A 27,366-nucleotide genomic window follows, 5' to 3' on the forward strand; every position below is an offset into this window, starting at 1 on the left:
AAAAAAATAACATAAGACGCTCAGAAAAACAGCTTATCAACTTACTTGCAATACATCAAAAAAACACAGGTAAATAAGATGGCTTGATGAAAGGTGAGCAAAGGGACAGAAAGATGTACACATTATGTGAAAAAGTAAATACAGCAAAATGTTAATTGTAGCTAGTGGATATAATTCTTCCAGTTTTTTGTAGGTTTGAAATTTTTCATAATAAAATGTTAGGGGGAAAATAGTCAACCACTATCCACTAACAATGCAAAAGATTCTTATGTCTTATTTTTCTGTTGATTTCCTAAATAACTCTATTTTTTAAGGAAGAAAAGTGTTCTTATGACTTTGTTATTACAAAATAAGTGTGTTCTAACTCGACCTAGATATTTACTTTAAGCCTATAGTGATACTATGTTTGAGCAAAAACTGATAATATCAGTGCAAAATATAATATAAAAAGACATCTGTATTTAAATTGGATCTGAACTAGCAGATTTTGGCCTAATGACTATCAAACAAAAGTGACAAAAAAATGCCTAAAAGAATTTTATATTAATATCATAATACATTAAAAGTCATTCAAACACAGTATTCTAATAAAAGGTTAAAAAAAACCTTTTCCTTTTTCAATCTCTCACTGAAGATAAACATTATCTAATAAAGAATCCCTCAAAGGGGCTACACTCCTTCAAAATTATACAAGAGAAAATAAAATGACTCTTCCCTGGGATTCTGTGAAGCCACTAGACCCGTTTCCTCCCTGTCTTGATGGCCACGTTTTTTCTCTCTCAAAAATTTCTCCAGGGCTCCACTGCTCTCTTCATTCTATGCATTTCCCTGTATGGCTTCATCTCTATATTTTCTTGATATTTTTTTACCTGAGTGAAGAACATCCTAGTATGTCTAGGACAGGTCCAATTTATATCAATTGCCCCCAGCTTAATGATGAACAGCACATCACACTCACACCTGTAAATGTCCAAGTATGTATGATACATTATATGGTCACCCTAACCATATACCCTGCACACACCCAAAAACTAAGGTGGTCCAAAACTGAACCCCTCATCTTCTGTTCAAAATCTACTCCTCTTCATGTATATCTTATCTTGATAAATGGCACCACCACCTGTCTACAAAGCAAACCCAAAGATCTCAGACGAGACAGGGAGAAAGCAAGATCACTCCCGAATTATTCAAGTGCTGGAGGCTCTATCTTTGAGTAGGAAAAGCTCTCCTGCTAGTCTTACTGCCACTAACCTTAGTTCATGTCACCATCATTTCTCACCCAGATTACTACAAAAGCCTCCTAATTTCCCTGCATTTAAGTACCTGGCTTCCTTTTCCAACTATCTTATCCTTGCACCAGACTATAAGGCAGGGCAATGTTTTATTAAAAAGGGCTTCCTGGGTGGCTCAGTGGTAAAGAATCCGCCTACCAGAGAAGAGAAGCAGGAGACGTAGGTTGGATCCCTGGGTAGGGAAGGTCCCCTGAAGAAGGAATTAGCAACCCACTCCAACCCACTCTGGATAATCCCATGGACAGAGAAGCCTGGTGGGCTACAGTCCACTGGGTCACAGAGCTGGACACAACTGAGTGACAATGAACACATACGCATGCAATGGTGTAAATACTCCCACTATTGCTAATTTCAAGCTACCAACATAATGTCATCAACCACAGAGCTGAGAAGAAATGCACAAACAAGGTTTCTCTATGCTGGGAAAGAACTGAAGGCAGGAGGAGAAGGGGACAACAGAAGACGAGATGGTTGGATAGCATCACTGACTCAATGGACATGAGTTTGAGCAAGCTCCAGGACAGAGAAGCCTGGCGTGCTGCAGTCCATGGGGTCGCAAAGAGGCAGACATGACTCAGCAACTGAACAACAAACAGCTGAGGCAATCCAGTTCCAAGAGACCACTGGGTATATAGGGCCACAGTCTCTTATGCAAAATTCTGAAATCCAAAAAGTTTCCAAAACTAAACATTTTCCTGTAACTCATATGGCAGCAAGACATAACCTGAACTGATAAGAATCTATTTATAGTCTTTATTTTTCTTGGTGTAAACAATCAGTCTTTGATGCAGAAACATGTACTTGATTACAGAGTGTTGACCCAGAATGCACAGAGGATGTTATGTGTTACGTACATCATATGATACGACCTTTCTAGAATCCAAAAATTTCTGAATTCTAAAACACATCTGTGTTAACCAATGAAGTCATACATAGATAGGGTCTTGTATGTTGTGACTGGGAAGTTGGTTTTATCTTGAAAATGATGGGGAATGATAGAAGGGTTTTTATTACCAAACTGACAAGACAAGATTTTATTACAGAACTGACAAGACCAGATCATCCTTATCTGCGTTCAATATTGATAACTATGGGAAGAGTAGATTGAAGGAAGAGGTAACTGCAGTCAGAAAAACCAGTGAAGACGTTCAACTATATACTGACAGAACTGAGAAATAATTAAAGCTTCAACTACTGTAAATGACATAGAGATGGATAGAAAAAAATCTGCACCAATTTTTTAAACTGATAAGACAGTGGCTAATTAGATATGGGGAAGAGAGAAAGGAGTCTAGATGAATTCATATTTGACTTGAAGGACTGAATGTACAATGTTATCATTCATTAATAGAATGATCAATAGACAACATAGAGGGAAAGCTTAAGTATTATTGCTTAGTTTCATTTCAGATGCAGGGAACAAAGGAGAAGAGATAAATTTTTTTAGTCGTCAGGTTTCCAAAAGTCTAAAGGAAAACTAGAGCTGACTAAGAGACTGAAATGTAGTATGTAGTATGGAGACAGCTATTATTATTTTTGTATCCAGATTGTAGCACTGATTCAGAAGAAAAGTGAAAGTCGTCATTTATTATGACTGTATAAATGATTTACAGATAAAGTTTAACCATCTCCTGTCTGACAGACAGAATTCTAAAATGAAAAGGCTTTTTGTTATGTAACCACTGAGTCACAAGCTCCATTAGTAATGAATGCAGTTGCTATGGACTTCTTACGGGGAAGAACTTGGGAAGGCCTCCCAGTGATAAGGTGTTTCTCTCTAAAGGAGCAGTAATGGCATTTTATGTTGTTGAGCATAAAATCCAAATTAAATATTTTTTGAGCCCAGTACGTGTCAAGTGTTAGATATTAAGGATGCAAATATGACATGACTAGGTCATGGCCCTTCTCTCAAGAAGCTCAGAGTCCCTTAAGAGAGATAAACATATACATGATTAATATGCAGCATGGTAAGTGTGATGTCAGAGGTTAGAAATCATATTATGGGAACGTAGATAACAGAACTAGGCCATTCTTCTCCTGGAGTGGGACACGGGTCAGCATAAATTACCAATAGCTAGGGCAAATGTCAGCAATCTATGGGTCACAGCCCAAATCCAATCCTACTGCCTATTTTTATCTGTCCTTCAAGCTAAGAAGGGCTTTATATTTTAAATGCTTTTTTAAAAAATCAGAAGGATATTTTATAACATGTGAAAATCATATGGAATTCAATTCATATTCAAATCATATTCAATTCAATATAGCCACACTCATTTGTTTACATGCTGTCCACGGCTGCTTGTGTGCCACAACGGCAGAGTTGAGTAGTTGAGGTAAAGACCCTGTGGTTGGACTTCCCTGTCGTGGTCTAGTGGTTCAGCATCTGCCTGCCAATACAGGGGACACGGGTTTGATCCCTGGTCCAAGATGATTCTACATGCTGCGAGACAACTGCTGCTACTAATAGTTGTGCCGTGCACCACAAGTACCGAGTCAGCGCTCTAGAGCCTAGGAGGCACAATCACGGCGCCTGCGCTCTGCAACGAGAAGCACCGAAAGGAAAAGCTCGCACACCGCAACTACAGAGTAGCCCCGGCTTGTCTCATCTCAACTAGAGAAAGCCTGTGCGTGGTAATGAGGACCCAGCACAGCCAAACATTAAAAAAAAAAAAAAAGAAGAAAAAAGACCATACGATTCCCCAGACTTAAAATATTTATTATCTAGCCCTTCGCAGAAAAAATTCATCAACCCCAATCTAAAACTGTATCTTAAGGGCATGGAGGGTCTGTGGTGGGTGGTGATCTTAGGTGATAGCCTTTCTCAAGAAGGACCATATCAACTTTCACACACTTAAGAGCCTGGTACATTAGAGAGCGACACATAAGGAGAGCTCAGGGTGTATTTGGAGCAGCTTTTGGGTGGAGAGGGAGAGAGAGGAGGAAAGAAGCATACTGTTTACTTTCTACTTATCAGATTCAAGAAAGACATTTGTTGTGTGATGAGTAGGATAGGGGAAAATAAAATAGAAAATAAATTGAAAAACAAGAGAAAGTGTGATCCCAATCACTTCCCACTCTTAAACTCAGAGAATTGCTTTGTAGTTCCAAATCATCCCTTTTGGCTCATTTTTTTCTTTCTTCCCATGGCTTTTAGGTGTTTAGTCTGCCTTTTTTCTAAGAGGCACCAAGATGTAATGGTAAGAATGCAGACCTGAACTTGGGCCTGTGTGCTCTAGCTTTGTGATCTATGAAAACTCTGATTCTCAGAGACTGGAGATAATGGCCACTAGCAGGTAGAGACGCAGTTTGTAACACACTGCTCAGCAGCACAGACTGGCGAACTATGACCCAAATTTGGCCTGCTTCTTGTTTTACGAACGAAAGTGTTATTGGGACAAAGCCACATCCACTTGCTTCTATACTATCTATGGCTGCTTTTGTGCTGACATCAAAGCTGAACAGTTACAAGAGAAATTATATGGCCTATAAAGTAAAAAATGTCTGGTCCTTTACAGAAGTTTGTCATTCTCTGTTCAAAAGGATACAGTTAGGACTTCCTTGGTGGTCCAGTGATTAAGAATCTGCCTGCCAACGTCGGGGACTGGGGTTCAATCCCAGGTTTGGGAAGATTCCAACTAAGCCCGTTGTCTAGACTCTGTGCTCTGTAACAAGAGAAACCACAGCAAGGAGAAGCCCACACACCGCAACTAGAGAGTAGCCCCTGCTTGCTGCAACTAGAGGAAGCCTGCGTACAGCAATGACAGACCCAGAGCAGCCAAGCACAAATAAATAAAAACATAAATAAATATTTGTAAAAAGAAAACAGTTATTTGAGAGCTATGAAATTCCTCCAGAGAATCGAATTTTCTTCTCCAGACAACAATCTGCAGGCAGGATGGAGTTCACCCAATCTCCTTTACTCCTTCAGTTCTTCCAGAAGTTAACTAACAGTTAGGCCTGAAGAGTACCTGAGTATAAATTAGTCCTCACTCCCATACCCTCTAGTCTCACAGGGACCATAAAACAGAGCCTGATAGATATATATTTCAACACCCACATCCCAGGCACAGCACTGCAAGGGTAAGGCAAGATATCTATGAATCATATATATTTCAACACCCACATCCCAGGCACAGCACTGCAAGGGTAAGGCAAGATATCTATGAATCATATATATTTCAACACCCATATCCCAGGCACAGCACTGCAAAGCAAGGCAAGATATCTGTGAATCTGCAGGTAAGGAGCTTGAAGCAGGAGTCTTAACCGTCCAGGCTCCCTTACTCTGCAGCATTCACAGAGAAAGGCACTCTTCCTCGGGGAATGGAGACAGTGCCAAAGTCTTGAACGACTGAGGTGAACATTATTCTCCAAGACACTCATTTTAAAAGCATGGAGCTTCCACGCATCTTAGTTAAACATTACAGCTAGGCGGGCTGCCAAACCACAGGTCTGAATTATGATATGTAGCAACTACTAGAGGAAACCAAATCCTCTGGACTAAAGCATCAGGGCTGGAATGGACATGCAAAACAGAATGGGTAAAACATAATCCACACAGCTAGACTTATTAGAGTAAAAAGATGAAACACCATTAAAAGTCATGTTTTCAAAGTCTATTTCACTCTTAGAAATTGTTCAGGTTATGTCTTGTGAAAGTGGATTTTTAAATGTGTACACAACAGAAATTCAATTTTGTAAAAATGTGTTAAAATTAATATATGTGTTTTACATATATGCATAGAAGCACAGTAAAATGCTCACAATGAGATATGATTAAGTGTGACTTTTATTAATACATTCTCATCTGACTTCTCAGCATCTTCCCATTTTCTATGATAAACCATCTTGCTTTTTTAAGCCCATGTAATAGTGGGATGCACAGGATCACGAAGATTCACTTCCAAGTCTAATAATTATCTCAAGTTCAACACAGTCCAAACTGAACTCCTACTCTTACCTTGCAAATCTACTATGCCCACAGCCCTCCCCATCTCAGTTAAAAGCAGCTTTATTCTTCTGGCTGTGCAGGATAAAACAAAGTAAAGTGGAATTGTCTTTTGACTACTCTCTTTCTCTCATACTCCACATCCACTTCACCAGAAAAGCTTGTCAACTATCCTTCAAAATGTACCAAATATGATCACTTCTCATTAATGTCACTGCTACTCCCAATTCAAGCCAACACTGTCTCTTGCCTGGATTTCTATCATATTCTTCTAATAGTCTCCCTGCTTCTTCCCTTATGTCTCTGTGGTCTATTCTCATTACACAAGCAGACAGAGCCTTTAAAAATACAAGGCAGATCTTGTCACTCCTCTACTCAAAATCCTGCAAACTTCACCCGTTCCCCCTGCCCAATGTCAAGTATTTCGAATCCACATCCCGAAAATGAGAGGGAATCTGAGAAACCACAGAATATTGTTTCATCTTGCCAAATATTCCCTAAACACGAAGAAACCAGATAGCAAAACCAAAACCCCATAACCAACATTTAAAACAAAAGTAGATGACAAAGTAGCCCCACAAACACCCAAATTCAAGTGTGGAAACAGCCAGCACAGCCATAATACCTGCACAGAAGGAATGTTTCTGTGGGAGGAAAGAGAGGGAAGCAACATGGCATATGAAAGACAGCTGTACTCTGAAAACCAGAACAGACCAGTCTGAAAACACTAAAGTGGAAGTGGTTTCACCCAAACCAAAAGATGAGAGCAAGAGGCTCTCATAAGTTGAGAAAGGGATCAGTAGGATGGGAAAAATGAATTCTTAAAACCAACCAGCCAAAGCTCCTATCCAAGATGGGGCACCACACTGTAGGGAAACTTCTGGAGAAGAATTAGAATAGGGACAGAGACAAAGGAGTGAGCAAGTTCAGATACGTTTGACAGAGGGATACAGAGCCAGGAATCTCAGTAAAGCAACCCATCATATTATTTAATACTTTACCAAAAAATGAGAAGAGGGTGATCTGTGCAATTGATAAAGATATCCTGAACCATTACTCCTTCTAAAAGTTTAAGAAAAGTATTTTTATGTACAAATGAACAATAAGAAAATACAAGACCAAATCTCAAGGTTTTTTTTATTGTAAGGAAAAAAGGAAATAACATCCCTATGGATAAGGAAAAGCAGTCAGAAAGACAAGGCCACAAAATATTAAAACTGTAACTTACTATTTTATTTTTTAAAAAAGATTTACTTGGTTGTGCCAGGTCTTAGATGCAGCATGTGGGATCTAGTTCCCTGACCAGGGATTGAATCCTGGTCCCCATGCAATGGGAGTATGGTGTCTTAGCCACTGGACCACCACGGAAGTCTATAACTTACTTAGTTCTTTCTTAGTGTAAACATGACATTTTTTGCATTTTTAAAAACTTTTTATTTTGTATTGGAGTATAGCTGATTAACAATGTTCTAACAGTTTCAGGTGGACAGCAAAGGGACTCAGCCATTTATATATATGTGTGTGTATGTGTGTGTGTGTGTGTGTATATACACACCTCATAACATTATTTTTAAACAGCTAAAAGACATTTAAAAAATGATATAAGATAGGAAAGAACAACATAAATCATAAGTATACAAACTCAGAAATGAAGTGATAGAACTCGGGAAAATCAGAAATGAAAAAAGATTATTTCATAACTGAAGACTAATCTTGAAGGGAAAATAAATATAATAAATACTCTTAAAAGATATTACAAGTGAAATAGAATAATGCTTTCAAAAGACTTAAATGTTTTCCAATTTTAAATTAATTTTAAAAACTGGAAATAGAAGAAATACTAAAAAATAAAAAATTAATGAAGAGATAAAATTCAAGACAAAGTGATCAAATTATGAAGGTCAAATAAAGAACAAAATGGAACTCAGCATATGAATAATAGGAAGTAGAAAATGAAAGTTAAGAAATACTAAAAACCAAAATTCAAAGAAGACACTCTAAAAAAAATTTAACTACATGATTGACAATGTACATGGTCTGAGAATATCTGTTTTTTAATGATGAGTATCAAGACATGTTCCAGTAAAATTAAAGTTACAAATAAAGAATAAAAATCAAAATTAGATTATCAGATTTTTCAACATCAGCACTTGTTACCAGAAGAAAATGGAGCAATCTATTTAACATTCACATAGAAGAAAATTGAGCCAAGAATTTTATATCCAGCAAAACTGACTTTCAGGTATAAAGGGCACAGAGAAGCTGTTATCAAAATTAAGGACTCAGGGAATGTTGTTTCCATGGACAGATTCTTCTTCTGAAGAATCTACTAGAGCGTAAGTTGGCAAACCAAACTTTCCCTGTAAAAGACTAGACAGCAAATGTTTTAGACTTTCAAGCCACATTCTCTGTTGTACATCCTCCTTTAAAAAAAAAATTACAACCTTTTAAAACTTAGTAAATATCATTACTGGGGATTCCCAAGTGGCACAGTGGTAAAGAATTCACCTACAAGGGTTCAATCCCTGAGTCGGGAAGATCCTTGGAAGTAGGAAATGGCAATGGGTTTCAGTATTCTTGCCTGGAAAATTCCATGGACAGAAGGAGTTTGTCAGGCTAGAGTCCATAGGGCCACAAAGAATTAGACATGACTGAGTGACTGAACATGAACACAAAATACCATTATTGCTAACAGGTCATTCAAAAACAGGTAGCAAGCCAGTTTGCCAATCTCTGTACTATAAAATGAGTTTCAGATTAAAATAACTAGAGGTATGACAGAGGATTCAAATATCCTGACCAGGCAGAAGTTCTGAAACACCATTTTCTGTCAAAGGAAACTAGGACATATTGAAAAAATGATTCCAGATCTGAGCTGAGCCTGTAATATCTCATCATGCCAGAGAGCAAGGAAGTTATTAGACATTATTATGGTCATGGCAAAAGTACACAGACACCAATCTGAAGAAGTTTCTAGTGGCCAGAGATGGGACAATTTGAACTTCAATAAAAATAATAATTGCAATAGATTGAAATCATTAAATTGGTCTCTCGAGAAGATACACCAAGGAACCAAACTCATTACCTTAAAAACTAGCAAATTAAGAATAAGAATTAGGGACTTCCTGGTGGTCCAGTGTTTAAGACTCCATGCTCCAAGTGCAGGGGGCACTGGTTTGATACCTGATGGGGGAACTAAGTTTCTACATGTCACACAGTGTGACCAAAAAGATAAAAATAAAAAATAGGATGCTAAGAATGTACATTAAACAATCTGTTTTGGAAAAAAAAAGAATAAGAATCAAGTATTTACCATGCTTTTTTCCTATGTGAACTGTAACCCTGGAAAACCAAATAAAAGATACAAGAAGGTATCTTGTTATAAAATTTTTCCAATTAATAAATAGAAATCTGAATTGGAATACAAAAATTTTGCAAGATACAAAAAATTGATGAATCCAGGCACTGAAGACCAATGGTTGCTAAAATTACAAAAAGAAAGAAAACCATACATAGTGACAGCCTTGCCAAATCAGATTTCTACAGATCTTGAGCCTTTGGATTCAGCTGCCAATCTGCACAAAGTACAGAATCAGAAGAATATGTTGGGGCTTTCCTGGTAGCTCAGCACTAAAGAATGTGCGAGCCAATGCTGAAGACACAGGTTCTATTCCTGGCCCAGGAAGATCCCACATGCCGTGGAGCAACTAAGCCTGTGCACCACAACTATTGAGCCCTCGCGTAGAGCCTGTGCTCTGCAACGAGAAGCCAGCACAGTGAGCAGCCCACGCACTGCAATGAGAGCAAAGCCTGAGCATCAGCGAAGACCCAGCACAGCCAAAAATAAATAAATAAAATGATAAACCACAGTACCATAAAAAAAATAAGAATATATTGAACAATCAGCAGTTTGACTGAAAAAATGTTGCAATCATCAAAATTCAGATTATTAACTTTACAGGCTAAATGACTCAAGCTCTTCCAAAAATAAAATGTATGGTAAAGAATGTTTTTGGCATGCCACACCACTTGCAGGCTCTTAGTTCCCTGACCAGGGACTGAACCCGGGCCACCGCAGTGAAAGCACAGAGTCCTAACCACTGAACAACCAGAGAACTCCCTGAACCTTTAGATTAAAAGAAACTTAAAAGACACATTAAATTATTTTTAATGAGTGAGACTATAATATATAGAGATGCATATTTGGGTGATAAAACTATAAAGGAACATAAGAAGGTGATTTCTATAAAAGTGCCAGAGTAGTGGATAGTCTGGTGGGGAAAGAGAATATTTGAGTTAGGATACATGGAAAGGCTTCTGGACTAACATAGTCCAATTTCATGATACTGGTGATAGTTATAAGGGTGTCTGCCTTATTAAAATTATTAAACTAACTTTAAAACATATTTATCATTTATTTGGCTGCATGAGGTCTTAGTTGTGGCATGTGGGAACTAGTTCCCTGAACAGGGATATAATCCCAGCTCCCTGCACTGGCAGCATGGAGTCCTAGCTATAGGACCACCAGGAAAGTCTCTCTTAAACTAACTTTTAAATAGTTCTTATGATGGTCTGCAAGGCCCTACAAAAAATAAGCTGACTTTTACATACTCCCGTATCTATCCTGTTTCAGCCCCATTGACCTTTTTGCAATTGCTTGCCTAGGCCACGCATCTCCTCATTGGCATCTTTACAGAGGCTGTTTCCTCTGCCTGGAACACTCCCCAGATATCCACTTAGCTAAGTACCTCACCTTCTTCAAGACTTTCCTCAGATCTCACCTTCTCAATGAGGCCTGACCACTCTATTTAACTACTAATACAACCTGCCCCTCAAAATCTCCTAGGTCACGGTCCCCTTCATTCTTCTGATCTTTCTTTTTTCTGTGTTTATAACTTCCTATTATACTACTTTTTTTAAAAATTAGTATAGATTTCTGGTGCCTCCTCTCATGAAGGCAGGAATTTTTGTGTTTCGTTCACTTGCTCTTGCTTTCCCTCAGGGCTCTGCTCAAATTGTCACCTTACTGATGAAGACTTCCTTCTATTCCTACACCCCAGGTCTTGGCAACTACTTATTTTCTGCTTTCTCTCTTTAGCATTTATTGTGCTCTGTTTAGTCGCTCAGTCATGTTCGACTCTTTGTGACCCCATGGACTGCAGCCTGCCAGATTCATCTGTGCATGGGGATTCTCCAGGCCAGAATACTGGAGGGAGTTGCCATGCCCTCCTCTAGAGGACCTTCTCCACTCAGGGATCAAATCCAGGTTTCCCGCATGGCAGGCGGATTCTTTCCCATCTGAGCCACCAGGGAAGCCCCTAGCACTTATTATTACCTGACAAAAGAGACATTCAACTTGTCTATTTATTTATGGTTAACTCCCAAATGCTAATGTAAATTCCATGAAAAAAAGGATTTGTTATTTTGTTTTGTTAACTGCTATAACCCCAGCATGTAGAACTTTGGTAGCACTAGTGGTAAAGAACCCGCCTGCCAACACAGGAGACATAAGAGACGTGGGTTTGATCCCTGGCTCAGGAAGATCCTCTGGAGAAGGGATAGCAACCCACTCCAGTATTCTTACCTGGAGAATCCCACAGACAGAGAAGTCTGGTGGGCTTCAGTCCATAAGGTAGTACAGTTGGACATGACGGAAGCAGCTTAGCATGCAAATACAATGCCAGCATGTAAAACATTACCTGGCACACGGTAGGTGCTCAGTAAAAACATTTAGGTGAAATTTAAGTAGATTTTTCTATTCTTTAAGTTTTTTTTAATGAATGACAACTGAATTTTGCCAAGAGCTTTTTCAGCATTGAATGCTATGATCATATGGTTTTCTCTTTATTGATGTAGTGATTTAATAGATTTTCTGATAGGAACCATTCTTTCATTTTTGAAATGAAAACTATTTGATGATAGTTGCTTATCAGTCTTGATACACTGCTGAATTTTGTTTACTAATATTTATGATTTTGGCATCAATGTGTATAAGATAACTGGTGTCAGGTTTTCTTCTCTGTAACTTCTGTTGGGTTCTGTCATTAAATCATGGTTTCATAAAATGAACTGGGGAGTTTTCCAATTTTTTCTCTATGACCTAAATTAATTTAAACAGGCTTGGGTTCATCTGTTTTCTAAAAGTTAGAAATAATTCAGTCCTTGATAATTCACAATGTTTTTATGGTATCTCTTAGTCACATTTTCAATCTCTTTGAAGCTAATCAACCTATTTAAGTTCTCCATCTATCCTGAAAAATCAGCTATTGTCTCTAGGCTTTCAATTTATTACAAAAGTCCTTCCATGTAGCATTCTCACACAATTCTTTTCTATCTGTGATTATATCCCCTTTCTCATCCTTTATGTGATATATATTTGCTCTCTTAGGCTTTTATCAATACTGCAAAGGGTTTACCCTTTGATCATCTCAAATACCGACTTTGGTTTTTATTCTTTCTACTATTTTTCCCTCTTTTATTAATTTCAGCTCTTAGCTACATTGACTTTAGGATCCAATACCATTATTCCTTTGTGAAAGATATGCCACTGTCCTAAATTCCCATATGATTTGGGTCTATTTCTTATTTATCATTTATCAGGACAGATCAATCTTGATTCACACATAACAATATTTTACTACTGAAGTACTGAGCAAAGTCTCATTAGAAGGGGTAATGAGGCTTTGATAGCAGCATTAAACCAGAGGTCCCATAATGTATGTTTAGTTGAGGCTAAGCAAGAAACGTAAGTATCTAATGTAAGCTCACTGCAACATGATAATGTGTGTATGCCTTCCTGGGCTATCCTCCACCCAGAGAATACATGTTCCATAAGGACAGGAATTTTTGTCTCTTTTGTTACTATACATAAACTGCCTATAATAGTCCTAGGCACACAATAAGAGGTCAATAAGTATTTATTGAATAAATCCATTTCTGATTCTTCAGATAAAAGCAGCATTTTTAGGTTTAGATTAACAGTTAGCACAAGGTCAAGAAATAAAAAAATCTCTCCCCTCCCCTGTTTACCCTTCCTCTCCACTGTTCCTGGTCACATCTCAGGCCTTATTCTTCAGTTCCTTGACATTCTGGGATGAAAGCAGCTCTGTTGTGGTTTTGTCTCAGGTTGTTTTCTCTGTGTAGCAACATCGTGGTGTTTGGCCAGACTTGCATTCTTCAAAACGAACACATTTCATTTCTTTTTTATGGCTCACAAGTAGTTGTAAAAACACTGGCACTTCATTTCTTGAAAGTTCCCTCACTTGTTCATTCTGCTGTGTTCCTCCAGCATGAAATAACAGACCCAAGTTGGTTAAAGGTTGCTAGTAACTGCCTTTAGTCTATTCTGGACTTCAGGAATAAAATATTTAATTATTGCAAGCAAGCATGCTCAGTTGCTAAGTCGTTGCTGATTCTTTATGATCCCATGGACTCTAGCCTGCCAGGCTCCTCTGTCCAAGGAATTTCCCAGGCAAGATTATTGGAATGGGTTGCCATTTCCTTCTCTAGGAGATCTTCCTGAACCAGAGATGGAACCCATGTCTTCTGCATTGTTAGGTGGATTCTTTACCATTGAGCCACCTGGGAATCCCTTATTTAATTATTACCTAAAAGCAAATAGGGTAATCAGCAGATTCATCATTAGAATTAGGTATATGTAAATTGTTTTAATATGTTCTATTTTAATTTCAGGCTTTTAGCAGTTAGAAGTAATGAAACTGTAGTTGGAATTTTCTTACACAGTGATTGAATTGTATAGTATTATTTATCTCTATTTAAATAACACTGAAGAACAAGAAGGATATATATATTTCTTCAAAGTCTTAAATTATTATCTTTCACAAGTACAAGCAGGACTTCAAGAACAATAACTTTTATAAGGTGTTTAACTTAAATTTTTATGAATATGTCCACGTAACCACCATCCAGAATAAGATAAAGAACACTTCCAGACTCCAAACTGGCTTCTTTGTGTTACATCACAGTACTAGCCCTATGATGGGCTTCCCTGGTGGCTCAGAGGTTAAAGCATATGCCTGCAATGCGGGAGACCTGGGTTCAATCCCTGGGTTAGGAAGAGCCCCTGGAGAAGGAAATGGCAACCCACTCCAGTATTCTTGCCTGGAAAATCCCATGGACAGAGGAGCCTGGTGGGCTATACTCTGCAGGGTAGCAAAGAGTCGGACACGACTGAGCAACTTTACAAGCTTCACAAGCCCTATGATAACCATTGTTTTAACTACTACATAGATCGGTTTTATCTACTTTTGAACTTCACATAAATGAAAACACATTATAAATTCATTTGTGTCTGGATTTTTATGAAAAGCATAGTATTTATGAGATTCAACCATGCTGTATCAGCAATTTGTTCTTTGCTGAATAGTATCTTATCACATGAATATATTACATTATCTATTCCCCTGATGATGGACATTTGGATTTATTTTCAACTTTGGGCTATCAGTATAAATAGTGCTGCTATGTATATTTTGTGAAGTCTTTGGTGTGATTTTCTTAAGTTTATAACTTCTACTGTTGTATATGTATCCTGGAGAAATACGATGGGTCATAAGAGAGGCATACATTTTGCTAAACAGCTGTAACAAATAGTTTTCCCAAGTGCATTTACTATTTTACATTAACAATAAGAATTCCAGTTGCTTCACATCCTTGCCAACACTGTATTGCCTACTCATTTAATATTAACTATTCTGGTGGAAATGTAAAGGTATCTCACTATGGTTTTAATTTGTAACTCCTGTTGATTAATATTAACCCTACTAATTCATTCATTCACTATATCTGTTTATTTACTTAAGTAGATTTAGAACAGATCTCACCTCATTAATCTATTCAGAAATTATGTACTGAATGAAAGAAGGGAGCAGTGTGGCTTTATCTTTGCCGTCTTAAAGTAAGTGATTGTCTGAAGATCTCCTTTTTCTAGGGACCAGTTTGGCCATTGCTAAGTCAACCCAGGTAGTGACTTTACCCACGTTCTTTATTATTTTCTAAATACAGATTTGAATCTAGTGTTCCTTCATTTCAGCTTGAAAGACTCCCACTAGCACTTGTTGTAGGCAGTTCTACAGATGACAAATTTATCACTTTTTGTTCTGGGGGATCATCTCATTTCTCCTTCATTTTTGAAGGATAGTTTTGACAGGCATATTGGGTTGGCCCAAGTTCAGTCAGGTTTTTCTGTAACATCAACTTTGAGTCAACCCAATGAAAGGTTTAATTGATTTTTTTTTTCCTTTCAGCACTGTGTATATGCCATCCCACTGCCTTTTAGGAATCCATGATTTCTAATGAAAACACAGTTGTTCTTCTTATTGGGGATCTTTGCATGCAATGAGCCCTTTTCTCACTTTAAAGATTCTCTTTATCTTTCAAAGTTTGACTATGATGTGTCTAGGAATGAATCTCTTTGGTTTTATCCTAGAGTTCACTGAATTTCTTAGATGTTTAGATACATATGTTTCATGAAAATTGGGGTTTTCATTCATTATTTCTTCAAATATTCTTTCTGACAAGGATAATAAATTCTAAAAAAAAAAAGAGGGAGAAAGGAAGAAAAAAGAGGAAGGAAGGAAAGGAAGGAAGGAAGAAGAAAAGAGAGAGAGAAGGAGGGAAGGGAGAGGCAGAGAAAGACTATACTTGAGCAGAAAACCAAAGATAAGGAAACACTCTTGAAAAATGCCAGAGGATTAATTATCCTACCTATAGAAGAGCAAAGATAAGAATCACATGTGACCTCATCAGAAACCATGCAAGCAAGTAGAGAGTGGAGTAAAACATTTTAAGTGCTGAGAGAAAAAAGTCATCAGCCTATAATTGTGTATCTTGTGAAATTATTCCTCAAAAGTGAAGAGGTAAAAGACTTTCACAAACAAATATTGAGGGAATTTGTTGCCAGTAGACCTGCCCTGCAAGAGATGTCAAAAGAAGCTCTTTAGAGAGAAAGATACTGATATGGTTAGAAACCTGATCCATATAAAGGAGGGAAGAGCATTAGAGAAGAGGTAAGAAAAGGTAAAGAAAAAATTTTACTTTTTTTCTTGTTCTTAATTGATCTACCAGGTAAGAATTTGCTCAAAATAATAATAGCAACTATGTATTTGATTATATATGCTAATGTATTAATTCCTGGAGAAGGAAATGGCAACCTGCTCCAGTATTCTTACCTGGAGAATCCCAGGGACAGAGAAGCCTCATGGGCTATAGTCCATGGGATAGCAAAGAGTCAGACATGACTTTGCCACTAAACAGCATATATAAGTGATATTAATGATAGCAATTATACAAGGGACAGAGAGAGGAATCAGGAATACTTTGCTATTAGGTACCTCAACTACCCATGAAGTGGTATAGTGTTATCTGAAAGTGGATTTGCATTAGTTGTAAATGTATATTGCAGACTCTAGGGCAACCACTGAAAAGTATAACTGATATGCTAAGAAAGGAGACAAAATCAAATTATATAAAATGGTCAATTAAAACCATAAATGGAAGAAAAAGAGTGGAAAACAAAAATACAAATAATAAAGAACAAGGGCAGCGAATAGAAAACAGTATCACTATAGTAGACATTAATCCAACTATGATAAAAATCACTTTGAACATCAATGGTCTAAACTCACCAATTAAAAGAAAGTGACTGTGACAGTAGATCAAAAAACAAGCCCCAATTGTTTGTTGTCTACAAGAAACCCAATTTAAATACAAAGACACATATATATTAAAAGTAAACACATGGAGAAGGATACATCATGTTAAACAATAATCAAAAGAAAGCTAGAGTAGCCATATTCATGACAGAAGCCTCAACTCTGAGAAATATAATAATTCTTAATGAGTAGGTGCCTACAAAAAAACACGAGACAAGAAAGGATAAAAATATAAGGAGGAAGATGAATTCACCATTATTGTTAGAGACTTTAACATGTCTCTATCTGAAATGGACAGATTCTATAGGAAGAAAATCAGCAAGGACAGAGTAGAGTAAAACATTTCAAATGCTCAGAGAAAAAAAATGATCAACCAACTGGATATAATTGACATTTATAAAATACTTCACTCAACAACAGAATACACACATCTTAAGCACAAATGAAACATACAACAAGATCACATTTGGGCTATAAAAAACAAAGAGAAGTTACACAAGGTATTCTCGCAGACTAAAATGGATTCAAATCAGAAATCAGTAACAAAAATACAGCTGGAAAATCTCAAAATACTTGGGAGACTAAACTATACACTGCTCAATAATACACGGATCAAAAAAGAAATCTCAAGAAAAAAATTTTTAATATTTAAAACTATAAAGGAAAATGAAAATACAATTTATCAAAATCTGTGGAACACAGTGAAAACAGTGCTTAGAAGGAAAATTTTACATCACAGAGAATGCATATGTAAGAAAAGCAGCAGCAGTCCTCACACAGCCTGGCTGAGTGGACTGCCAGGACTCCAAGATGGCATCAATCATACTACTAAAGGAGAAGAAGCTCCTGAAAGTCTAACTAGGAGAGCTGCCAAGCTGGATACTGATGTAGGATTTCACCCATAAAGGCACTGCTGGAGTGTTTCAAAGAAGCTGTGTGCTTAGTTGGTCAGTTGTGTCCAACTCTTTGTGACCCCATGGACTGTAGCCTACCAGCTCCTCTGTCCATGGGGATTCTACAGGCAAGAATACTAGAATGGGTTGCCAGGCCCTCCTCCTGGGGATCTTCCCAACCCAGGGATAGAACTCAGGTCTTCCGCATTGCAGGCAGATTCTTTACCATCTGAGCCACCAGGGAAACTACTGGTATTAAAACAAGTACATCAGTGTGAATAGAGGGAGCATCACTGGGCTTTCTATGCTGTTTCAAATCCTGAAAGATGATGCTGTGAAAGTGCTGCACTCAAAATGCCAGCAAATTTGGAAAACTCAGCAGTGGCCACAGGACTGGAAAAGGTCAGTTTTCATTCCAATCCCAAAGAAAGGCAATGCCAAAGAATGCTCAAACTACTGCACAACTACAACTCATCTCACATGCTAGAAAAGTAATGCTCAAAATTCTCCAAGCCAGGCTTCAGCAATATGTGAACCGTGAACTTTCTGATGTTCAAGCTGGGTTTAGAAAAGGCAGAGGAACCAGAGATCAAATTGCCAACATCCGCTGGATCATGGAAAAAGCAAGAGAGTTCCAGAAAAACATCTATTTCTGCTTTATTGACTATGCCAAAGCCTTTGACTGTGTGGATCACAATAAACTGTGGAAAATTCTGAAGGAGATGGGAATACCAGACCACCTCACCTGCCTCTTGAGAAATCTGTATGCAGGTCTAGTCAAGGCTATGGTTTTTCCTGTGGTCATGTATGGATGTGAGAGTTGGACTGTGAAGAAGGCTGAGTGCCGAAGAATTGATGCTTTTGAACTGTGGTGTTGGAGAAGACTCTTGAGGGTCCCTTGGACTGCAAGGAGATCCAACCAGTCCATTCTGAAGGAGATCAGCCCTGGGATTTCTTTGGAAGGAATGATGCTAAAGCTGAAACTCCAGTACTTTGGCCACCTCATGCGAAGAGTTGACTCATTGGAAAAGACTCTGATGCTGGGAGGGATTGGGGGCAGGAGGAGAAGGGGATGACAGAGGATGAGATGGCTGGATGGCATCACGGACTCGATGGACATGAGCCTGAGTGAACTCCGGGAGATGGTGATGGACAGGGAGGCCTGGCATGCTGCGATTCATGGGGTCGCAAAGAGTAGAACATGACTGAGTGACTGAACTGAACTGAACTGAGCTGAACTTTTCAACTAATGCAGTTCCTACAAGGACTCAAACATGAGCAGCTATGCAACTACCACTGAAGAGGGGCACTCTGCATTCCTGACCATAACCTTAGCCCAGCACCCTGAATCCTTTCATACAGTAATGGAGAATTAACACCCAACAAAAGGTGACTGGTTAGGGACTTCCCTGGTGGACCAGAGGTTAAGACTTCAGCCTTGCACTTCAGGGAAGGTAGGTTTCATCCCTGGTTAGGAAATGAGGAGCCTGCATCCCAAGTGGTGCAGCCAAAAAGAAAAAAAAAATTAATTATATTAAAAAAATACTGGTTAAAAAATAGGCAGCAGAGAGAACAAGATGGTGGAGGAGTAGGTGGGCGTGGAGTACATCTCTCTCCACCAATACATCAGGAACACACCTTCAAACACAGAAGTGCATGCAGTACACCAGCTGAAAGCGGACACGAGTACCTGACCAGTGAAAAGAATATATAGAACCACGAAAAACTCGGTAGGATGAAGGAACTAGGGGAAAAAACAGGACTGTTAGTAAGACTGGATCTGCCCTAGGCGGGTGGGGGAACTGAAGCAGGGGTCTGATCCCCACAGAAGGGCAACTGTCTGAGTCAGAGGAGAAACATTTAGGGCTGAGAGTGAAACAGCTGATCTGTGGAATGAGAATCAGACAGTCCTTGCCGCAGCCATATACACCCTGGGCAGAAACACTGATCTCCTAGAAGGGGCAGCGGCTGGGAGCTGGAGTTTAGGGATTGTGGAGCAATCCCAGGGGGAGGGCTGCTGTTGACTGCAGAGGGAAGAGATGTGAGGGAAGAGATCGTGGTGGGAAATTCTGGTAGAGGAAAGCCAGGCAGCCACGGAAGCAAGGCGATACTGCTGAGTGGTGTAGGGGGTGAAGCCATCACCACAGCCTCTCTCTCACCACACACCAGCATTGGTAGCTGAACAATAGAGAGGCTGGCCCATCAAATGTCTGATGCACTGAACTACAGAGTAGGACCCCAGTCAGGCGGTGCCCTCTATGTCCCTGATGCCCTGAACAACAGAGAAGGACCCCAGGCAAGGGAGCCCTCTAAGTGCCTGAATGGGTAGAGCTACGGACAAAGGCTGGCCAAAGAGGCCTTCTGATCGCCAGCTACATAGTGGCTCAAAAAAGACTCTGATAGGACCATGACTCCTGCAACGGAGACAGTCCATATCCCTGTATACCTGGTGCCGCCAGGGTTCCCGTCAAGCCAAATAGCTGCACCACCTTCACACTCAACTCTCACTGAGGCAGAGCTGTCACAGGCAAAATAGTCACGTTTATGCACGCAGGGTCACTTCGGTCATGTCCGACTCTGCGACCCTGTAGACTGTGGCCTGCCAGGCTTCTCTGTCAGAGAGGGGGTTCTCCAGGCAAGAATCCTGGAGCGTATTGGCCAAGACTGGTAGCCATACCCTTCTAGAGTACTGTATTTCCTACTACCCTAGCCGCCAACTCCCCCTGAGTACTGGTGCCGCCCGAACCCATGACCCAAGCAGCTGCACCACCTCCATACCTGGCCCCCAAAGGGGCAAACCCAAGCCCTCCAGGGCAGCCTCAAGAGCTAAACCTCAGTGGATGACACAAATGTAGAGGTGGAAATAAAACCACAATTGAAACCCAGGGGCACTGTGGCTAAGGAAAAAGATCCAAATCCCAAACCTTCCCACCAGCTGTACAAGCTGCAGATTAAATCCACACGATCAACTAAGCAGACTCTGCGCCTATGGAATATATAAAAGGCCACTGAGAGTGCCCACAAAGGAAAACGCACTAGCTCTGAGAGCTGTGGACACTGGAGGCCAGAACACACAGGAGTAGAACAGATTAGAATCTGAGCAGCCCCCACAGCAGGTCCAGAGATCAGCGGTATTGGAGGGCATCCTAGGGAGGTAAGGTGGACTGGGATTCCCAGCTCGGGAAAGGACTCTGACAGCAGTGACTCAAGAAAAACATTTATTATTCTTATTTTTTGACTTGTTCTGTAGATTCTTTTGGATTTTTTTTCCCTTCGGTTTCCTTTTTTCCCCCTCTGTTGTAGTTATTGATTATATTGGCACTAAGGACCCCTATTAAGCTTTTGAGCTTTTTTCCCCCTCAGTCACATTTTTAATTGTTGTCATAAACCTCTGCCTCTATGTTGGGCTTTTGCAGTTCTGTGGAGTTTTCCTTTTTTCTTTTTTTTTAATTTTTTAAACCTATTATTATTTTTTTCTACATTTATTCCTTTGTTTGCTTTTCCCACTGTTCTTTTCCTCTTGCAGTTAATCTTTAACATATATAAAATCTTCTTTATCTACCTCTATTTAACTCTGCATATCTATTCTTTTCTTTCTCTCCTTCCCTCTCAACATATTTGTTAGTTTTATTTTCATTGCTTTATTCCCCAATTGTTACCTAGTTTTGTTTTCCAGTTTGTGCTTTAATTAGTTTTGTTCCGGTAGATATAATTTTTGGTTCCCTTTGATCACCTGGTCAATCTACTGTACTTTAGTTTTGCTGAGCTGTTTTGATTTTGCCTATGGGTGTATATGCATATGTGTATATTCTGTCACATTTTCTATTGTGGTTATAAACCTCTGCCTCTACATTGGGCTCTTGCAGTTCTGTGGAGTTTTCCTTTTTTTCCCTCCTTTTTCCTTTCTTCTTCTGTTTTTTTCTCTTTTTTCTTTTTTATAATTTTAATTTCTAATTTTTTAAACCTATTACATTTTTTCAACATTTATTCCATTGTTTGCCTTTCCTACTGTTCTTTTCCCCTTGCAGTTAATCTTTAATGTATACAAATCTTCTTTATCTATGTCTATTTAACTTTGCATATCTATTCTTTCTTTCTTTCCTTTCCTCTCAACATACTTGTTAGTTTTGTTTTCATAGCTTTATTCCCCACTTGGCACCTTGCTTTAGTTTTGTCTTCCAGTTTGTGCTTAAGTTAGTTTTATTCTTAACTGGTAAATAGAATTTTTTATTTCCTTTGTTCACTGGATCAATCTACTGTATTTTTGTTGGACTGTTTTCACTATGCTCATGGGTGTATATGACATTACTTTAATTATTATTTGCCTGATTTTGTAACTGCCATTAGTCTGGGGTTCATCTTTGGTTTCTCATTTTTACATATTTGTTTTAATCTCAATGCCATAACAAACCACTTGTGGAATCTTCATTCCTGACCAGAGATCAAGCCCTGAGCCTTTGGAGTGGGAGCACTGACTCCAAGACTCTAGACTACCAGAGAACTAATCCTAGGGAGTATCAATGAGTGAGAATTCACACAAAGGAAACCACTTGAATACAAGACCTGGCATCACCCAACCACCAGTAGCATCCTGTGCAGGATGCCTCATCTAAACAACAAACAAAACAAAAATACAAACCCAGTCATCAGCAGACAGGATTACCACCTCACTCAGCCTTTTCAAGGGAAAAACAAACAAACAAAAATTCAGCACAAATCTCACCTACAGGAAGCTCACACAAACTACTGGACCAACCCTAAGAGGACAGAAACTAAAAGGAAGAAAGAATTCAACCTTCTTCAAGGAAAGAATTCAACTTTCCTTGAAGCCTTGGAAAAGGAGACCTCAAACACAATAACTTAAAAAAAAATGAAAAGGACAGAAATATTGCACAAATGAAGGAACAAACTAGAAACACAAGTTCAAATCAACGAAGAGGAAACCAGAAAATTATCTGAAAAAGAATTCAGAATAATGATAGTAAAGATGATTAAAACCTTGAAAATAAATGGAGAAAATGCAAGAATCAATTAACAAACACCTAGAAGAATTAAAGAATAAACATACAGAGACAAACAACACAATTACTGAAATTAAAAATACTCTAGAAGGAATCAATAGCAGAATATCTGAAGCAGAAGAACAAATCAGTAAGCTGGAAGATAAAATGGTGGAAATAACTTCTGAAGAGCAGAATAAAGCAAAGAATGAAAAGAGCTGAGGACAGGCTCAGAGACCTCTGGGACCATATCAAACACACCAACATTTGAATTATAGGGGTCCCAGAAGAAGAAGAGGAAAAGAAAGGGTATTAGAAATTTTTTGAAGAGATTATAGTTGAAAATTTCCCCAACATGGAAAAGGAAATAGTCAATCAAGTCCAAGAGGCACATAGAGTCCCATACAGGATAAACTCAAGGAGAAACACACCAAGACACATACTAATCAAACTAACAAAGACTAAACACAAAGAAAGAATATTAAAAGCAGCAAGGGAGAAGCAACAAGTAACATACAAGGGAAACCCCATATGCTTAACAGTTGATCTTTTAGCAGAAACTGTGCAGGCCAGAAGGGAATGGCAGGATATATTTAAAGTACTGAAAGGGAAAAATATACAACCAAGATTACTGTACCCAGCAAGGATCTCATTCAAAATTGATGGAGAAATAAAAAGCTTTTCAGACAAACAAAAGTTAAGAGAATTCAGTACCACCAAACCAGCTTTACAACAAATGTTAAACAGACTTATACAGTCAAGAAATACAACAGAAGAAAAAAGATCTACAAAATCAACCCTAAACAATTAGAAAATGGAAATAGGAACATATATGTCAATAATTACTTTTCTTTTAAGTTAATATGATGTTTTTTTTTTAATTTTAATTTTTACTTTATTTTACTTTATAATACTGTATTGGTTTTGCCATACATTGCCACTGATCCAGAGAGATGATATGGGGTGGGAGGTGGGAGGGGCGTTCATGATTGGGAACTCATGTACACCCGTGGTGGATTCATGTCAATAATTACTTTAAATGTAAATAGATTAAATGCTCCAATAAAAAGACACAGACTGGCTGAACGGACACAAAAACAAGACCCATATATATGCTGGCTACAAGAAACCCACTTCAGACCTCAAGACACATATAGACTGAAGTGAGTGGATGGAAAAATATATTCCATGCAAATGGGAAGCAAAAGAAAGCTGGAGTAGCAATCCTCCTATCAGACAAAATAGACCTTAAAATAAAGATCACAAGAGATAAGGAAGGCCACTACATAATGATCAAAGGATGAATCCAAGAGGAATGTATAACAATTGTAAATATCTATGCACCCAACATAGGAGCACCTCAATACATAAGACAAACACTAACAGACATAAAAGGAGAAACTGACAGCAACACAATAATAGTAGGAGACTTTAACGCCCCACTCACACCAATGGACAGATCATCAAAACAGAAAATGAATAAGGAAACACAAGTCTTAAATGATACATTAGATGAGATGGATCTCATTGATATCTTCAGGACATTCCATCCAAATGCACAAGAATATACCTGCTTAAGTGCACATGGAACATTCTCCAGGATAGATCACATTATGGGTCACAAATCAAACGCCAGTAAACTTAAGAAAATTGAAATCATATCAAGCATCTTCTCTGACCACAATGCTATGAGACTAGATATCAATTACAAGAAAAAATCTGTAAGAAACACAAACACATGGATATTAAACAACATGTGTCTAAATAACCAACAGGTTACTGAACAAGTAAAAAAATTTCTAGAAACAAATGACAATGAAAATGTGACAACTCAAAACCTATGGGATACAGCAAAAGCAGTCCTAAGAAGGAAGTTTATAGCAATTCAATCCTACCTCAAGAAACAAGAAAAACACAGAATAGACAGCCTAACATTACACCCAAAACAACTAGAAAAAGAAGAACAAAAAACCCCAAAGTTAGTAGAAGGAAAGAAATCATAAAGATCCAAGCAGAAATAAATGAAAAAGAAATGAAAGAAACAATAGTAAAGATTAATAAAACTAAAAGCTGGTTCTTTGAGAAGATAATAAAAACTGACAAACCCTTAGCCAGACTCATCAAGAAAAAAAGAGAGAAGAACCAAATCAACAAAATAAGAAATGAAAAAGGAGAGGTTAAACAGACAATGAAGAAATAAAAAGGATTATAAGAGACTATTATGAACAACTCTATGGCAATAAAATGGATAACCTGGAAGAAATGGACAGATTCTTAGAAAAGTTCTATTTTTCAAGACTGAACCAGGGAGAAATAGAAATTATAAACAACTCAATTACAAGTACTGAAATTGAAGCTGTGATCAAAAATCTCACAGAAAACAGAAGCCCAGGACCAGATGGCTCCACAGGAGAATTCTATCAAACATTTAGAGAAGAGCTAAGGCCTATCCTTCTAAAACTCTTTCAAAAAAATTGCAGAGGAAGGAACACTTCCAAACTCATTCTATGAGGCAACCATCACCCTGATACCAAAACCAGACAAAGACAACACACAAAAAAGAAAATATAGGCCAATATCACTGATGAACATAGATGCAAAAATCCTCACAAAATTTTAGCAAACAGAATTCAGCAACACATCAAAAAGCTCATACACCATGATCAAGTTGGGTTTATTCCAGGGATGCAAGGATTCTTCAATATATGGAAATCAATCAATGTGATACACCATATTAACAAACTGAAAGATAAAAAAAACTATGATCATCTCAACAGATGCAGAAACAAGCCTTTGACAAAATTCAGCACCCATTTATGATTAAAACTCTTCAAAAAATGGGCACAGAAGGAACCTATCTCAACATAGTAAAGGCCATATATGATAAGCCTACAGCAAACATTATTCTCAACAGCAAAAAACTGAAACCATTCCCCTTAAGATCAGGAACAAGACAAGGCTGTCCACTTTCACCACCATTATTCAGCATAGTTCTGGAAGTCCAAGCTACAGCAATCAGAGAAGAACAAGAAATAAAATTAATCCAGGTTGGAAAAGAAAAGGTAAAGCTCTCACTGTTTGCAGATGATATGATACTGTACATAGAAAACCCTAAAGATAGTATAAGAAAGTTACTAGAGCTAATCAGTGAATTCAGCAAAGTTGCAGAATACAAAATCAATACACAGAAATCACTTGCATTTCTATATACTAACAATGAAAAATCAGAAAGAGAAATTAAGGAATCAATCCCATTCACCATTGCAACAAAAATAATTAAATATCTAAGAATAAATTTACCTAAGGAGACAAAAGAACTGTACACAGAAAATTATAAGACACTAATGAAAGAAATCAAAGATGACATAAACAGATGGAGAGATATTTCATGTTCCTGGGTAGGAAGAATCAACATTGTGAAAATGACTATACTACCAAATGCAATCTACAGATTTAATTCAATTCCTATCAAATTACCAATGGCATTTTTCACAGAACATTTTTTGTTCAAAAATTTCACAATTCATAAGGAAACACAAAAGACCCCGAACAGCCAAAGCAGTCTTGAGAAAGAAGAATGGAGCTGGAGCAATCAACCTTCCTGCCTTCAGATTATACTACAAAGCTACAGTCATCAAGACAGTATGGTACTGGCACAAAAACAGAAATACAGACCAATGGAACAAGATAGAAAGCCCAGAAATAAACCCATGCACCCATGGGTACCTTATTTTTGACAAAGGAGGCAAGAATATACAATGGGAGTAAAGACAGCCTCTTCAATAAATGGTGCTGGGAAAACTGGATAGCTACATGTAGAAGAATCAAATTAGAACACTTCCTAACACCACAAAAGATAAACTCAAAATGGATTAAAGACCTAAATTTAAGACCAGAAACTATAAAACATCTTAAGAGGAAAACATAGGCAGAACACTTGATGACATAAAGCAAGATCGTCTATGACCCATCTCCTAGAGTAATGGACATAAAAACAAACGTAAACAAGTGGGACCTGATTAAAGTCAAAAGCTTTTGCACAGCAAAGGAAACTATAAGCAAGGTGAAAAGACAACCCTCAGAATGGGAGAAAATAATAGAAAATGAAACAACTGACAAAGGATTAATTTCCAAAATATATAAGCAGCTCATACAACTCAATACCAGAAAAACAAACAACCCAATCAAAAAGTGGGAAAAAGACCTAAACAGGCATTTCTCCAAAGAAGACACACAGATGGCTAACAAACACATGAAAAGATGCTCAACATCGCTCATTATTAGAAAAATGCAAATCAAAACTACAATGCGATATCACCTCACACTGGTCAGAATGGCCATCATCAAAAAGTCTACAAACAATAATTACTGGAGAGGGTGTGGAGAAAAGGGGAACACTCTTGCACTATTGGTGGGAATGTAAATTGATACAGCCACTATGGAAGACAGTATGGAGATTCCTTAAAAAACTAGGAATAAAACCACCATATGACCTAGCAATCCCACTCCTAGGCATATACCCTGAGGAAACCAAAATTGAAAGAGACACATGTATGCCAC

The 27,366-nt window shown here is 38.1% G+C and overlaps 1 protein-coding gene across 1 annotated transcript in view; it reads right to left on the reverse strand.

Moving 5' to 3' along the window:
* TPST1 (tyrosylprotein sulfotransferase 1) overlaps positions 1-27,366 on the reverse strand; it is a 90,151-nt gene that overhangs the window by 25,793 nt on the left and 36,992 nt on the right. The gene's annotated exons all lie outside the window — the stretch shown is intronic.

This window comes from Capricornis sumatraensis, chromosome 3, assembly GCF_032405125.1.
Source record: "Capricornis sumatraensis isolate serow.1 chromosome 3, serow.2, whole genome shotgun sequence".
NCBI lineage: Eukaryota > Metazoa > Chordata > Mammalia > Artiodactyla > Bovidae > Capricornis > Capricornis sumatraensis.